Here is a 13,898-nt window from a genome sequence, read left to right on the forward strand (position 1 = left end):
GTCCATTTTGCATTTATTCAACTCACAAGTTCATTTGAAACAAATCCACTCTTCACTTCTGTAAACAACAATGTCCGAATGAATGACTCTGTGACCCTGCCCCTTCTATCTGGAATTGGCTAGCAGTTGCCTTCATTTGCGTGTTGGATTAGGGCTGTACGATATGGACAAAATTTCCTTTCATTTTTGCCAGACATCTCTATTCTTTGATCTTTGACTCAGCATGAGACTTCACATCATTTTACTTTTTTTTATGGTGCCTTCTGTATTTTGTGTTATTTTATTTATATACTTATAAAGAATTATTTTATTTTTTTAGTATTTTATTTGCGTGTACTTATCTACTTATATTTACTCGAATTAATTTTATTTTGTGTTATTTTTAGGGCTGTCAAAGTTAAAGCATTAATAGATTAATTAATCACAGAAAATTGTCGCATTAATCACGTATTAACGCAGATTTTTTTTGGACCGCACTTGAGCCTTGAATGTAACCGCGGATGGTTACATTGAAGGCTGCGCAAGTCCGTGATTAGGTTAATGCATGGCATTTCCTACGCCTGTTGTTCCAAAATGAGCGGGGTAACTCCAGTTGGTATGCTCGGTGGTAAATTTCGCTTTAAAAAACACCCCAACAGGACTTTAGATAAAACAAAAGTAATTTCCGTTTAATTAATAATTGCTTAATTGCACCCAATTGATATGATGCTGTTACGTTTTGAACAATACACGCATGCATGCAATTGCGTACATGCATTTAATCAATGTTTGCAAATGACATTCAGATAATAAAATGCGTAAATGTCAAAATATTACGGTATTTTGTATTTATTTTATTTTGCGCAAATAATTTATCTGATTAATCGTGATTAATCAAAATTAAAAAGTGTGATTAATCAGATTAAAAATGTTAATCGTTTGACAGCACTAGTTATTTTATTTCACTTGTGTCTACTAAAAGACTAATTTCTATTCCATGCACAGCACTTTGTATGCAGCAATTGCTGTTTTAAAGTGATTTAGAAATAAGGTTGAGTTATGTCGATGATATACAGAAACAACATATGGGTTCAGTGAAAAACTAAGCAGAATATCAATCCAAAAGGATGTGTAAAGTGCTGTTTTTTTTAATTAGAACTTAGTGACAGTCATCAACATGAACAAACTTGGCAATATCCATCCATCCATCCATCTTCTTCCGCTTATCCGGGGTCGGGTCGCGGGGGCAGCAGCTTCAAGAGGGAAACCCAGACTTCCCTCTCCCCAGCCACTTCAACCAGCTCCTCCGGTGGGATCCCGAGGCGTTCCCAGGCCAGCCGAGAGACATAGTCTCTCCAGCGTGTCCTGGGTCGTACCCGGGGCCTCCCGCCAGTGGGACATGCCCGGAACACCTCCCCAGGGAGGCGTCCAGGAGGCATCCGAACCAGATGCCTCAACGCGGAGGAGCAGCGGCTCGACTCTGAGTCCCTCCCGGATGACCGAGCTTCTCACCCTATCTCTAAGGGAGAGGCCGGACACCCTGCGGAGGAAACTCATTTCGGCCGCTTGTATCCGGGATCTCGTTCTTTCGGTCACGACCCACAGCTCGTGACCATAGGTGAGGCTTGGAACGTAGATCGACCGATAATTCGAGAGCTTTGCCTTTTGGCTCAGCTCTTTCTTTACCACGACGGACCGATACAGAGTCCGCATCACTGCAGGCGCTGCACCGATCCGCCTGTCAATCTCCCGCTCCATCCTACCCTCACTCGTGAACAAGACCCCAAGATACTTGAACTCCTCCACTTCGGGCAGGATCTCATCCCCGACCTGAAGACGACACTCCACCCTTTTCCGACTGAGGACCATGGTCTCGGATTTGGAGGTGCTGATCCTCATCCCAGCCGCTTCACACTCGGCTGCGAACCGCTCCAGTGAGAGCTGGAGGCCCCGGCTTGATGAAGCCAACAGCACCACATCATCTGCAAAGAGCAGAGATGCAATGCTGAGGCCACCAAACCGGAACCCCTCCACGCCTCGGCTGCGCCTAGAAATTCTGTCCATAAAAGTTATGAACAGAATCTGTGACAAAGGGCAACCTTGGCGGAGTCCAACCCTCACCGGAAACGAATCCGACTTACTGCCGGCAATGCGGACCAAACTCTGGCAATGGTCGTACAGGGACCGAACAGCCCGTATCAAGGGGCCCGGCACCCCGTACTCCCGAAGTACCCCCCCACAGAACTCCCCGAGGGACACGGTCGAACGCCTTCTCCAAATCCACAAAACACATGTGGACTGGTTGAGCGAACTCCCACACACCCTCGAGGATCCTGCGGAGGGTGTAGAGCTGGTCCACTGTTCCACGGCCAGGACGAAAACCACACTGCTCCTCCTGAATCCGAGATTCTACCTCCCGACGGACCCTCCTCTCCAGCACCCCTGAATAGACCTTACCAGGGAGGCTGAGGAGTGTGATCCCTCTGTAGTTGGAACACACCCTCCGGTCCCCCTTCTTAAAAAGGGGGACCACCACCCTGGTCTGCCAATCCAGAGGCACTGTCCCCGATGTCCACGCGATGTTGTAGAGGCGTGTCAACCACGACAGCCCCACAACATCCAGAGTCTTTAGGAACTCCGGGCGGATCTCATCCACCCCCGGGGCCCTGCCACCGAGGAGCTTTCCTTTTTTTTTTTTTTTTTTTTTTTTTTTTTTTTAGAGCTCAGAATTGTTCATTCGGTAGTCTTACCGATTCAACGTCTTATCATCATTGCCTTTTTTTTTTTTTTTTTTTTTGTGTGTGCGTGCGTTTGCGTGTGTGCGTTTGCGTGCGTGCGTGCGTGTGCGTGCAAATACGTATAAATTTATACTCATTAATTCACCTAAAGCCTTATAAATATCCCATTACCCTTCGCCTTAACCAGGTACTTCAGAATCTTGCCAGAGTCGTGAAGTTTAAATGGTCAGGAGACCAGAGAAAAGGTCAGAAAAAAATAAGGAGAAAAGAAAGATAAATCAAAGTGAAATCCAGCACCGACCAAACACTTCCTGCCTTCCCCATGATTACAAAATCAAAGTCTTACGCCAACCGGAAGCCGGAAGCCTCTAAATTCCAGCAAATTTAGCGAGATCTCAAGAGACCAGAGGAAAAACTAAAGAGAGGAAGGAGGGAAGGATCGATAAGGCAGAGTGAGATCCATAGAAGCCAGTACATCCAATCCATCAAAGTGAAATCCAGCACCAACAAAACCCCTCCTGCGTGGTTACAAAACCAGAGTCTTATGCCAACCCCAGAAACCTCAAACTTCCAATCAATTGAGATCTCAAGTGACCAGAGGAAAAACTAAAGAGAGGAAGGAGGGAAGGATAGATAAAGCAAAGTGAGATCCACAGACCCAGCACCCACTGATTCAAGGGGCTGTGGGAGGGAGAGGCTACTTCTGTTAAGTTTCAGTAGATGCTGGTGCGACGGATCTGGCATGCATAAGGACCACCACCGAAGAAAGAAGCCGTCAACCGCGGTCCAGCAAAGCGAGCACCGCCCCCCCCGAAATCCCCAGGCCGCGGCAGCACCAAGGCCACCCCCAAGCCACCCGAGCGGACACCGGTCGGCGAGCCGACCCAGACGCCCGGAACACCCCCGCCCCAGCCCCGGCCCACATCCCCGAGCCCAAGGCCGCAGAACGAGGCCCAGCGGGCCCCCACAGCGCCCCACCGGTCCCCAACCCCCATCCCCCCACGACCCCCCCGCACCCCACCCAAACCCGCCACCCACCACGATCCAGGCCCCACCACCCCTGGTCCCCAAACCCCCGAACACACCCCGACCCCCAACACCCAACCCCCCACCCACCCATACCTCCACCCCCCCCCAAACAAGCCGCCCCCCCCCCCCCCAAACAAGCCGCCCCCCCCCCCCCCCCCGACGACCGCTAACCCCCCCGCGAACCCGGCCCCCCGCGAGCCCCCCCCCCACCCCCGGAAACCGGCACCGGGTAGCAGCGCAGAGAGGGAAAACGTGCCCACCCCACCTCCAGCCGTGCGAGAGTAGCCCAGCGGCGGGAGGGGGGAAGCGAAGGAGGAAGCACCAGGGGAAAAGGCGGAACACCAGAACACCGAGCCCGGTGGGGAGAGGCCCCGGTCGTCACGCCAGCGTACTAGTGACACCTAACCCTGTTACTGAGTCCGCCAGCTCGCCGACTGGCGAGCTCTACCCTTACACCGTGAATGTAGCCCCCACCCAGTGTATATACAAGTGTGTGCGTGTGGTGCATTAAAATTGGGAGCAGGTGAGTCGGAGCAGAGGGAAAAAAATTTCCCCTACTCCGACACACCCGCATCCCCCCCCAAAAATGAATATGTATATGTGTGGTGCATTAAAAAAGGAAATGGAGGGACAAAGTGGTGGGGCAGGGACACAGATGGGGGGGACCACAGCGCTGCCAGGCACTGCAGTCCATCCCCTCTGATGGCTCCCCGCCCCAACTCACCCCTCCCCTTGGACATGAAGTGCATTAAAATTGGAGGGGAGTTGAAGGGTGAAGACGGTGTTTCCACCCTTCCCCACCCCACCAAGAAATGTGTTGTGTGCCCTATGTGTATATTTACAAAGTGTATAGTGCAAAACTAGTGAAGTGAGTAAGAGGAGCGACCAGCGGGGCCTCACCCAACCCGGCGGGTGTAGGTGGCACGCCCGCCCCCCAGCAACCCCCCCCACCCCACCCATCTGGCACCACAATAGGCGGGCCGCCAGCGCAGCAGGGCTACTGGACAGCCCACCGGCCACCGGAGCCCGCCCGGGGCGCCAGGAGTTCTACCGGGGTGGGGCAGGCCTCAAACCCCCGCCCGGCCCCCGGAGCCCGACGCCCGGGCCGGGGAGGGAGCCCCAGGCCCAGGGAGAGGGAGGGGGAGGGGGCGGGGGGCAGACAGGGAAGGGGGGGGGGGGAGCGGTGGGGAAGACGACAAGAAGGCGAAAGGGCGGCTGCAGGGCAGGACGGGGGGGGGGGGGGGAGGAGGAGGGAGGGCGACAAGGGAAAAGGGACCGGGAGGCAGAGGAGGATGGGCGGGAGGAGGCGAGGAGGGAGAGGCGACGGGGGGGGAGGAAGGAGGAGGGGAGAGGGAGCCACGGGGCACACCAGAGGCCCACCCGCCCCGAACCGCGCCGCCGGGCACGGAGCAGCGGACCGCGCCGGGACGGCACCGCCCCGGGCACCAGGGAAAGCACCCCAACACCGCACCCCACAGGGGGCCCAGGGAGCGGCCAAGACGCAACCGCTACCGAGCAGACAACGGGGGGGGGGGCAGAAACACCCCCGCCCGACCACGGGGGACGGCGTCAAGAAAATTGACTAATTAGCATGCAGTAACACCAAGTGTTGATGCTTAGTGCCCACTAGGAATAAATCTTAAGGAGTTAGCGAGTAAAGTGTCGTATAGTGTGGTATGCTTGAGCCCACTAGCAGCAACTAGGTTCCTGACTATATAAAAATAAAAACAATCAGATACAAAATACCAAATACAGAAGCAGCGAAAACAGAAGTTGTAACGATGTGGTGGCTCTCGTTAACAGGCAGAATCTTGGCAGGATTAAGTTGCCAAATTAAGATTAAAATATTCTATGTACATAGACCATATTTGTTTAAATCTTGATACTTGATTTTTATTTAAGGCAGAGATTTTTTCCATTGAGATATAATTTATTAGTAAGTTTAACCAGTGGTCGATATTCAGAGATTGTTTATTTTTCCAATTGACAAGGATTATTTTTTTAGCAATACTAAGGGCTATAAATATAGATTGGGATTGTTTACATGGTAGCTCAGTTATTGTTAAGTCACCTAGTAAACACAATCTTGGAGATAAAGGAAGCCTACAGTTTAATATATCAGCGAGCTTTTCCAAGATTTTAGTCCAGAAATGCATCACTGGAGTACATGACCATAAAGCATGAAGATAAGTATCGGCAGTGTTTTGTGAGCACTGGAGACAAATGTCGGAGTCAGAGAGTCCCATTTTTTTCATCATATATTGTGTAATATATGTTCTATGAAGTATCTTATATTGGATAAGTTGCAAATTTGTCTGTTTGGTCATTTTAAATACATTTTCACAGATTTGGGTCCAAAAGTCTGGTTCCGGAACTATAGACAAGTCTTTTTCCCATTTTAAAGTCGGTAAATACGTTTTATTTGTGTATAAAAATAACATATATTTTTGATATTTTCTTTATTGTTGTTGGAGAAAGCTTTATAATATCTTTAGCTAAGACAGGCAGTTGGAGCGTATCCTGAAGTGTTGGGATTTGTTTCTTAACCATACTTTTAACTTGCAGATAATGTAAGAAATTTCCATTTTTTATTTCATATTTCTGGACCAAATTTGTATACGATATAAACTTATTATCTGAGAAAAGATGATGAAGGTGTGTAATTCCTTTCTGCTCCCATAAGCTTAAATGGAACGACTGATTATTAAGTTGAAAGTCGGGGTTATGCCAAATGGGAGAGAGCCCACAGGGCGCCAATTGGGAATTTGTAATTTCTAATGCCTTCCACCAGGCAGTCAGGGTGGCGGCTATCATTGGGTTTTTAAAACAATTATGTCGTTTTATTGATTTTGTAATAAAGAGTAAATCTAACAGTCTAAGATTATTACAATCCTTCTGCTCCAATTCCAACCAACAGTTAGTATCTCTGTTGGGTTGTGTCCATAGCACAAGATATTGTAGTTGATTAGCTATATAATAGTACATAAAGTTTGGTGCCTCTAAACCTCCTTTAGATTTACTTTCCTGAAGAGTAGATAGACTAATTTTGGCTTTTTTTTTATTCCAATAGAATTTTATGATAGCAGAGTCCAGCGATTGGAACCAGTTAGACGTAGGTTTAAATGGAATCATTGAAAATAAATAATTAATCTTTGGTAAAACTTTCATTTTTATAGTAGCTATCCGTCCTATTAAAGAGATCGGAAGATTATTCCAGCGCTCCAGATCACTACGGATACTATCCAATGGTAAAAAAATTAAAGAAGTTAATTCAGTTAACTTTGGTGAAATTTTAACACCTAAGTATTTTAAATTACCTGTAGGAAAGGAGTAGTGTGGATCCTGACTTGTAGGATTCCATGAATTTTCTGTAATAGGTAATAATGTTGATTTTGTTCAGTAATCTGATAAGTGAGAGAATTTAGTTATTAAGTTAAATGCTTCCCCTAGCGAGATAGCAGGTTCTTCTAAATAGAGTAGTATATCATCGGCATATAGATTAATTTTATGTTCTATTGTCCCGGAGTGGATTCCTTGGATCCGTCTATCCTGACGTATAGCTAATGCAAGCGGCTCAATAAATATAGCAAATAATAAAGGAGACATTGGGCACCCTTGTCTTGTTCCCCTTTGTAGAGTAAAACTCTGTGATGTAATCCCATTAGTAGTAACTGTAGCTTTAGGAGAATCATATAATATTGAGACCCATTGAATGAATGACTCCCCGAAGCCGAATTTATTTAAGACAGCAAAGAGGAAGGACCAGTTAACTTTATCGAAGGCTTTTTCTGCATCCAGCGAAATACTACAAGAAGTTAAGGGGAGTCTGCAATATACGCAAAAGGAGGTGGATGATCTTAAAACAACTCAAATTAATCACATTGAAAACGGTAAAACCATGCAAACTGAAATGTACAAAATATGTGACAGTTTAATCATTTTAAATGAGAAAATGGAATATTTAGAAGGACAGTGTAAAAGAAACAATCTGATTATTGATGGAATTGAAGAATCACCAGGAGAAACATGGACTGACACTGAAGATAAAGTAATGAAACTATTCAGAGATAAATTACAATTTCAGGATAAGATAGAATTGGAGCGTGTGTATCGGACTGGCAAACGGGAAACTGGGAGGACCAGACCCAGGACAATTACAGTTAAATTTGAAAAGTACAAAGATAAAATAAAAATTCTACAAAAAACAAAACATCTTAAGGGCACAAACATATACATAAATGAGGATTTTACTGATATTGTTCGAAAAAAACGGAAAGAACTTATACCAGAAATGAAAGCAGCACGGGAAAGAGGAGATATTGCCTACCTAAAATACGACAAGCTTATAATTCATCCCCGTACAAGCACACCCAGACACTTGCACCAACACAACTCATCAATAAAATGAAGGAAGACACAGTACACTTGATGACGAAAAGTTGACAAATACTAGAATGGAAAATCTATACCCAAACACAAAAAAATTACAAATATTTGATTATACGGAACATAAGACATCTGATCCAGAAAATGGCATTGATCCAGATAAATTTTTATGTAGTAACAACTATGACCTTGCCTGCGAGTACCACACTGATGAGCAATTCAATGTAAATGTAAGTAAGGATTTTCGTGCATTCTCAATCATACATTTTAATAGTAGAAGTCTATATAAAAACTTTACAGAAATAAAAAAATGCTTGAGTAAAATAAATAAATTCCAAATTATAGCCATATCAGAGACATGGCTTGATAATGAGAAAATAAGCGATATAGAAATGGAAGGATATGAATTGTTTACAATGAATAGGGAAAACAGAAGGGGAGGAGGAGTTGCAATATATGTTGATAAGGTTTTCAAATGTAGTAAAATTGAACATCTAACTACTACTGTGGATAATGTAATGGAATGTGTAACTATTGAAGTTCACATAAAAAATATATCAAACGTAATTATAAGTTGTATATATAGGACACCAGGATCATGTCTTGATACATTTAACGATAAGTTAACAGATATCCTTAGTTATACAAATGATAAAAAATTGCGAATATTGTGTGGTGATTTTAACATTGATTTATTAAATCCTAATGGACATCAGAAGACAACTGATTTTATAAATATGATGTATAGTAATAGTTTATTTCCTGTTATTATAAAACCTAGTAGAATAACAATCGATACAGCTACACTAATTGATAATATATTCACAAATAAAATTGACCTTAAAATAGAAAGTGGACTCTTTATTAACGATATAAGTGATCACCTCCCGATCTTTGCAATTTTTTATGATTATTTTGATAAAAAAATGAAGCCGACTACTTACACATTTGAAACTAGAGTAAGAACAACACGCTCCATGGCTGCCTTTAAGTTGGATTTAGAGAAACACAACTGGTCTGAGGTTTATTCAAATAACGATCCTGATATTGCATATAGTGAATTTCAGTCAACCATTATTTCTTTATATAATAAACATTGTCCATCAATTAAAATTACAAGAAAGTATAAAGGTCCAAATAAGACATGGATGACGAAGGGAATACAGAATGCATGCAAAAAGAAAAATAATTTATATAAAAGATTTATTAAATTGAGAACTGTGGAAGCTGAAACAAAGTACAAGATCTATAAAAATAAATTAGCAAATATTATTCGAATAAGAAAGAAAGATTATTACCATGAATTATTAGAACAGAATAAAAGCAATACACAAGAAATATGGAAAACACTAAATCATGTAATTAAAAAAAGTTCTAAAAAAACAAATTTCCCACAATATTTTATAAAAGATAACGATATGGTAATTGATGAAATTTCTGACATAGCTAATAATTTTAATGAATATCTAGTTAACGTGGGCAGTAACTTGGCAAACAAAATCCCAGAGCCAAGAAACAAACGTGAAATAGATAAGAACATTGTAAATAATTCATCCACAATGTTTCTTAATGATGTTAATGATATAGAAGTATTAAATGTTGTGAAAACATTAAAAAATAAAAAGTCTACTGACTGTCTTAACATTGATATGACATTAGTTAAAAGTATTATGAAATATATTGTACAACCTTTTACATATATTTGTAATTTATCATTTAAAACTGGTATATTTCCATCAAAAATGAAGATAGCCAAAGTCATTCCTGTTCATAAAAGTGGAGAAAGACACACGTTTAATAACTACAGACCAATATCATTATTGCCACAGTTCTCAAAAATTCTAGAAAAATTATTTTCATATAGATTGGATAATTTTATTGAGAAACATAAGCTCTTAAGTGAAACCCAATATGGGTTTAGAGAAAAACGGACCACCTCAATGGCAGTCATGGAGCTTGTAGAAGCAATATCTACCGAAATAGATAATAAAAAATTTACTGTTGGGATTTTTATGGATTTAAAAAAAGCTTTTGATACTATAGATCATTCTATATTAATGAATAAATTAAATAAATATGGAATAAGAGGTTTAGCTTATAAGTGGATGAAAAGTTATTTGGAAAATAGATATCAGTATGTGCAGTTTAATAATGTACAATCAGAACACATGAAGATCACTCATGGAGTTCCCCAAGGGTCTGTGCTTGTCCCTAAATTATTTATAATGTACATAAATGATATTTGCTATGTCTCAAAAATATTGAAAGGGGTCTTATTTGCTGATGATACAACTTTCTATTGTTCAGGAGAAAACCTGAAGCAGCTTCTGACTACTGTGGAGTATGAATTGAATATAATAAAAAAATGGTTTGATGTAAATAAATTATCATTGAATTTAAATAAAACCAAGTTCATAGTTTTTGGCACTAGACAAATCACTCATCAAGTTAAAATTATGGTGAATTCAATTGAAATAGAAAGGGTGAATGAAAATAAATTCCTTGGAGTTATTATCGATGATAAATTATGTTGGAAGCCACACATAGAAACTGTTAAAAGGAAAATGTCAAAAATCATAGGGATACTCTATAAAAGTAAGGATGTTTTAAACATGAAATCATTATATATATTATATAGTTCACTATTATTACCATATTTGACCTATTGTGTGGAATTATGGGGAATGGCATATAAAACAAATACTAACACCGTTTTCAAATTGCAAAAGAAAGCTATAAGAATTATTAATGGATCAAAATATACAGAACCAACACATCCACTATTTATTAAATTAAATGCAATGAAATTTTATGACTTGGTGGATTTTAAAATAGCACAAATAATGTATAAAGTTTATAACAATTTACTCTGCCACAGTACTCAGAAGTTATTTGAAATTAGACACAGTCCTTATAATATAAGGGGTACAAGTGTGTACAAAAAACCCAAAACAAGAACAAATATTAAGCAAAGGTGTGTATCTGTAAAAGGTGTTGATCTGTGGAATCATTTGGAAATTGCTCTGAAAAATTGTGACTCAATGCTGGAGTTTAAAAAAATGTTTAAAAGTAAAGTTCAAAAAATTATCTATGTCAGACCAGAATATGAAAAATGTACATGTGAGTATGTGTAAATGATCTAGATAGGTATTATGGTATATGTTTAGTAAATTTATGTATATATGTTTTTGGTAAATGTGAATATGTTAAGTGCACTTGTGTATATGTGTGTATATGTATGTATGTATATGTGTATATGTATATATATATATATATATGTGTGTATGTATGTATATGTGTATATATATATATATATATATATATAACTTGGATTATATATATCATTTATTATTAGGGCCCGAGCAGCGACCGCTGCGAGGTCCCTATTGTTTTTGTAAAAATTATTATTATTATTATTATTATTATTATTATTAGGGCCCGAGCAGCGACCGCTGCGAGGTCCCTATTGTTTTTGTAAAAATTATTATTATTATTATTATTATTATTATTCTTTATTCTCCGCAAACAATCGCGATTTTGGGTACCTAAACATTCACGAAAACTCACCGAACTTTGCACACTCTTCAGGTCCGGCGAAAAATTTGATATTATGAAGTCGTTATAACAACGCGACTCTATAGCGCCCCCTAGCGTAGAAAAATAAAAACCAAGCCCGGCACGTTTGAGCTAGAGCAACGAAAATTGGCAGGCACGTGTAGCACCCCGAGACGCACAAAAAAGTCTATTGGGACCACTAAGCACTGTTCGCCAAGAAAACAACGCTAGTTTTGATGGTCTAAACATGCGCAGAAACTCATGAAACTTGGCACACACATCTGGCCTGGCAAAATGAGCAATATTTTATCATGTATTGTCCTATTTTTACAAAAATGACTCAATAGCGCCCCCTAGATATCTTTAACGAAGCAGCCCCGATTGTACGTTTAAGCAAGATCTACGAAAATTTTTAGGTGTATGAGGGAGTCCAAGACCTACAAAAAAGTCTCTTGGACCCATGTGCTAAAATGAACAGGAAGTGAGCTATGAATTTTTGAATGTCCCATTTTTGACGATTTTTGCACATTCTCAGGGGGCATACTTTTGCCCACTTCTCCTACACATTTCATCCGACTGACTTTAGACTTGACCTGGACCATGTCAAGACCTGAGCCAACTACAGGCAGAAAAATCTTGACTTTTGGAAATACTATATGATGAGGGCGGGGCATCAAATTTTGTGTTTCACACTGAAAAAGGATATGCTTAATAACTCCAAAAAATCCCAAACTTGACATGTATGTTTATAGTCAAAGCCTGAAGGTATCTCTATGACAAAATTCAGTTATATATGCAGCGCCACCTAGCCCTTCAGGCGTGAAAAAAAAATACCCCACATACGGTATTTTGTACAAAAAATGTCAACTCATTCTAAGTGTGATAACTCCCATGTTCAAGCTCCAAAAAATCTCAAACTTCTCAGGCAACGTAATAGTCACGGCCTGAAAGCATCTATATGATAAAATTCAGTTATACATATAGCGCCACCTAGTGGTAACAATAAATGTCATACTTTACGTTTTTAGCTACTGTGCCGAGCTCGTTGAAGGGATCCAGTTGAAAATTGGTCAGAAAAGCCTTAAGATGTTGATCATGCCCCACACCGAATATTGTAACTTTTCGCCAAAGGGCGTGGCCGCTACGGTGACGCAAAGTCCGAAAATTTTTCGTGACAATAAAAGCTGCATGAACTTGACCGAGATGATCCTATCTTCTCAAAATTTCACACATTTGATGAGAGTCCAGCCCTTAAGACATCTACGAACTTATATTTCATCTTACTGATAGCGCCACCTAGTGGCAATTTTTTTTCTTACGAATTTTCTTGTACATTTTTCTCCAAACACGTTAACTGGACCAACCTCATGTTTGCTCAGATGAGGGTTTCGGCCTTCATGATGTCACAACACGAAGTTTGTGAGTTTTCGCGAATCGCTGTGGGCGTGGCTAAGCACTGTTCGCCAAGAAAACAACGCCAGTTTTGAGGGTCTAAACATGCGCAGAAACTCATGAAACTTGGCACACACATCTGGCCTGGTAAAATGAACAATATTTTATTGTTGATTGTACTATTTTTACAAAAATGACTCAATAGCGCCCCCTAGAAATTTTTTACGAAGCAGCCCCGATTCTACGTTTAAGCAAGATCTACGAAAATGTTTACGTGTATGAGGGAGCCAAAGACCTACAAAAAAGTCTCTTGGACCCATATGCTAAAATGAACAGGAAGTGAGGTACGAATTTTTGAATGTCCCATTTTTGACGATTTTTGCACATTTTCAGGGGGCATACTTTTGCCCACTTCTCCTACATGTTTTATCCGACTGACTTATGACTTGACCTGGACCATGCCAAGACCTGAGCCAACAACAGACGGAAAAATCTTGACTTTTGGAAATACTATATGATGAGCGCGGGGCATCAAAATTTGTGTTTCGCACTGAAAAAGGATATGCTTAATAACTCCCCGATACATGCTCCAAAAAATCCCAAACTTGACATGTATGTTTATCGTCAAGGCCTGAAGGTATCTCTATGACAACATTCAGTTATATATGCAGCGCCACCTCGCCCTTGAGGCAAAACAAAAAAATACCCCACATACGGTATTTTGTACAAAAAATGTAAACTCATTCTAAGTGTGATAACTAAGTCATTTATGAATATTCTTTTACTTTCCACCACTCAAAATGTTCACTGGCATTAGAC

This window comes from Festucalex cinctus, chromosome 20 (assembly GCF_051991245.1).
Source record: "Festucalex cinctus isolate MCC-2025b chromosome 20, RoL_Fcin_1.0, whole genome shotgun sequence".
Lineage (NCBI taxonomy): Eukaryota > Metazoa > Chordata > Actinopteri > Syngnathiformes > Syngnathidae > Festucalex > Festucalex cinctus.